Here is a 4,927-nt window from a genome sequence, read left to right on the forward strand (position 1 = left end):
TTTACCAGTCAAACATTGAAATGATTATATTCCATATCGCGGATGATGCATTGGATATAGTTATTTCATTCTAAATCTATAATCAATCAAAATCATTGTACTTTGAGCGAATATCTAATCATATTGACAAGGATGACCTAACATTGATTGAATTGATTGAAAATCACATTTATTTCCTTCAAACAGATACAAAATAATATTTGACATAGTAACGAATACAGTATATATTTCGACACAATTTTGAAGGAGGCGAAAACCCGGAAAGCAGAGCTTGAGTTGGGGTCGCCAGATACAAATAAATAACAAGTTACGTACTGTAATGACATCATATGTAATTGCATATAAATAAGAAAGTTAAGAGTAGAAAAAGAAACACAGATGGAGAAGAGGGAGAAGAAATGTAGGCATTAGAAGATAAGTTCATTTGAATAACAGAGTAAACTGGTCGCAATTACGTAACATTGGTACATGTATAAAGAGCTTGAGTGACATTTGTCTAGCAGAGCAACAGGTAAGGCATGTGCATTAATCAACATACAAATGATACCAGTGGCCTTAAATAATTATTGATCTCAGGGTTTTATGTCATACTCCATTTCAATGGCGTACAGATGGGGGGGGGGGGTGGAGGTAATGGATCCCCCCAAAAATATGACCAAGAAGAAAAAAGAGGAGAAAAGGAAATAAAGGAAAAGAGAAGGCGTAACATAATTATGATTATTATACATGTATTTACATATTATTTTCTGAATAATATGTAGAAATCTTGCTCGCTTTGCTCACTCGCAGCTATTCAGAAAGTCTGCCCTCTACGCCATGTCTGACCCCATCAATTTTGTGTCTCATCACGCCATTTTCTTGTAATTGATAGGATATACCAGGTAGACCTTTTGTCTGTTTCTTAGCACGTGCCCGACATATTCTATAAGACAGTGTCTCTATTTTTAGGTAGGCCAATAACACGCCTTCTTAATTTATCACTGTCTCGTGGCGTAGCTTAAAGATATGTGACCCACATTCTGGTGCCCGGTTTTACTTTTTATGGTTATACTGTCTTTTCTGAAATTATATAAAGCCGAAATTGTTATACTTTATGACTGGGTATGTTTATGTTAGTTTTTATGTGTATGTTTAATATGTTACTTATGCTTCATTAGTGAAAAATACTTTAGTTATCATTCTCAGAGTTATCAATTATTTGAATCTCACTGAGAAGTGCCGATAAGTACTGTTACCGATTAGACATTTTTGGCTATCCACTATTAACTACACTAGACCGGAGTTTAAAAGAATACGGGCCATATCGGCGGAAGTGTATTTGATAATTATGATTTTTTTTTATATCTTTGGGTACTCACACACTGAAATAATAATAAAGAGAACGCCGAGAGAACGATACGTGTATTAAACATGAGAAAATGACATAAAGGCACAAAATGGAAAACCCAGATATTTATCTGCTGGTCTCGCCATGGTCGTTGGCCCTTTCCAAATCTATCAACCTAACAGCCCATTGCACTCTTAATTTGTGGTTAACTATTGTCCTGGCAGGTTTTTTTTAAAGGAACATGGAAATCGTACTTGATTATTGCGTAATAGATCAAACCATTGCCAGATACCTCAATTTAGAGACAATAGATGGGAATGAAGAATACCGAATGTCGTCTGTTATGTGATTGTGATTATCATTGAAAATACTGCTGCTTTATCTAATCATGGTCTAATGTGGCAAACAATTGTTTTTAATTACACCCAGCTGTTTATTGATAGTATTCATTGATATAAACCAATAAGAAGTTAAGGGTGCCTTGTAGTGCTAACAGATGCGCTTGATTTGTGAACGACTTGATAATTGAAAGTCAAACAGGATTCGATCTTCCCCCTTTTGTGGGTATCGTGTAAAGGAAAGAGGATTGATTCGGACATTCTGTTTAGATTTTGATGAATTTATTCTAATAAATTTCAGCTTTTTAAAAAGAAACCGTTCCAGCCCCCGTAATTTCTTAAAACTCATTGGAAAAGTATTGAGTTTGGCTCGGGGTTTGGCTTTCAACTTCAATTAAAAGTATTTCTCTCTACATGAATGGAACTAGCATAGGGAGTGAGAAGCACACGTCCCTCGGCAACACTGGTGATGGTGACGGTGATTTGTGATAACTGGCGTCAATTGGCCATGGTGATTGTAGAAGCGGTGATGGCAGTGGTGACGGTGAATCTAATGATGATGGTAGTACGTGGTGATGATAATAATCGAATGTTAAGATAGTGATGATAGTGTTGATGGTAAAGTTAGTGATGATGATGATGTTGATGATGATGGTGGTGGTGGTGATGATGATGATAATTGACGATGGTGATAATGATGGCTACGATGATGATGATAATGATGATGGTGGCAATGACGATTATGACGATGATGATGATGAAAATGGATGTAATAATGATGGTAATGGTGGTGCATTGATGAATCAACTAATGATGATGATGACGACGACGATAGTGATGACGAGGAAAATCGAGAAAGCTTTTAAAGTGATGGCGTTGGTGATGGAAAATGCAGGAGAGCTAGAGAAGAGGACCAAGGGGAAACTGACTCAGACAATCTTGACGGGCACAAAATAATACCTCGATAAGAAAGGACAAAATCTCAGATGGCCGGATATGGGGACTGGGGTTGAAATCATAAAGATATCATTATGAATTATGAATGGAAAATCTCTATCATTCCGGTGACTTTCCCGATCTCATTTTATCGTCGATTTCGTAACATTCTAAAAGAACACTCGTTCATAATTCATAACATACATTTTGACAAATGGAAACAACCAAGACGCTGTATAAGTCAACGGACACGCGAACACAAAAGTAGCAGAGATACAATCAACAAATGCTGATATCCATGGCAACATACATTCCCTAGTCACCAAATATAGCGCTTTATCGAGATATTTAATAACACGACCTTGGATCTTATCTTCAAACTTTTGAAGCGGAAGGGAGAGTACAAGATCACCTGAGAGTACATTATTATTTCCTACATGTAAGGGAGAGTGGGGGCCCACCTGCAACATTTTCTTTCCAGGAAAGGAAACTTGATGTTAAATTTAGAAAAGGAGAAAGTTTTGATTTTCATACTCTGCTTATCAGATCAATGCTCTGGTTCACAGAATCCGTTACAGAATCTTGTTAAAAGGTAGTTAAATTGTGTTATTTGATTGGGTGATAGCAATTTCTCATCATCTGGTTATATTTGTTATTAAAAAATAAAGCTTTCATAGGACATGCATCCAATCCCTTTACAAATGAACAAGAAAACAGAGAAAAATCATTTCAGGAATTTGGTCGTACCAGTAGGGGATCGGAAGTACTTTACTTACTTTACGTAATTGTAAAAAAAAAGAAGATGGGGGAGGCGAAGTTACTGTGGGTTCTTTAAAGGACAAGTCCACTCCGACATAAAGTTGCTTTGGATAAAAAGAGAAAAATCCAACTAACATAACACTGAAAATTTCATCAAAATTGGATGTAAAATAAGAAAGTTATGACATTTTAAAGTTTCGCTTAATTTCACAAAACAGTTATATGCACATCCTTATGCATGCATGTATGCAAATGAGTTGACTGATGACGTCATCCACTCACTATTTCTTTTGTATTTTATCATATGAAATAATCTAATTTCCTCCTCATTGCCAAGTGAAACAACGATTAATTTCTCCCTGAACATGTGGAATTAGCATTGTTTAATACTATATGGTTTAGTCAAGTTGGTCCTTATTGTCAAATTTGTAAAAATTGAAATATTGTATAATTCAAACAATAAAAAACAAAAGAAATAGTGAGGGACATCATCGACTATCCCATTTGCATGTCACTCAGTTGTGCATATCACCGTTTTGTGAAAAAATAATCTAAACTTTAAAATGTCATAACATTCTTATTTTACATCCGATTTTGATGAAATTTTCAGTGTTTTCTCTATTTATTCAAATCAACATTTTTCTGGGGTGGACTTGACCTTCAATTAATTTTTCTTCGCAAATTTTATCCAAGACCCAAGTGTGCTTTTTCGTGGGCAGGAGGGTTGTTTAATGAGGTAAAGTGCAATATCTCCCTTATCCAAAACCACATGTACAGCATTTTAATTTTATTTTCGAGGAGTCTTCAAATAAAAAAAATCATTAATAATAAAATAGAGGAAGGGGAAAGCACAGAGTAGGGTAGAAAGGGAAGGGTATTCATGAATCAGATCTAAGTGAGTCAGATAATCACGTGGTTTTATACAGCTGTTTTGGTTTTCGCCGGAAGTATCATAAAATGGCCTCACGGGAGTGGTGTATCCAATGCATAGCCAAAATTTAGCAATCTTTAGCATCCCCTCAAATGCTCTCCTTTTTTTAAAAATAAAGTTTATATAAGTCGAACCATTCCCTGTTAAAGTCCCTGAAAGTTTTTTTTCTCTCCTTCCCACTTGAAAACACTCATTGTTAAATTCTTTCCTTCTTTTTATCTTCCTTCTCCTTCTTCAACTTTTTCTTATGCCGTCTTTCTCTTGTTTTATAACTTTTCATTAAAGTCATCATTCTCCTCCCCTCTTTTTTTTCTCCCTCTTCTATCTTTTCTATTTTCCTTTATGACTCTTCATAAACAAATTCTCCTCTTTTTCTTTTTATTTATTCATTTATTCAAATCATTAATTATCATTATCACTATTTTTTTTTTTGGGGGGGGGGGGGGATGGGACTTCGTCTTTCCCTCTTTAAAATCCCTTTTCATAAAATATTTGTTAATATTCTCCCTTCTTACTTTGCTTCTTTTATTTCATCACTTTCGTTTAAAAATCCATATTTTTAGTTTTTCTTACTGAAAGAACACCAAAACATATAGACAGACTGCAAAGAAAAAACAATTCCTGGCAAACATCAGA

The sequence above is a fragment of the Lytechinus pictus genome, chromosome 18 (assembly GCF_037042905.1).
Source record: "Lytechinus pictus isolate F3 Inbred chromosome 18, Lp3.0, whole genome shotgun sequence".
Lineage (NCBI taxonomy): Eukaryota > Metazoa > Echinodermata > Echinoidea > Temnopleuroida > Toxopneustidae > Lytechinus > Lytechinus pictus.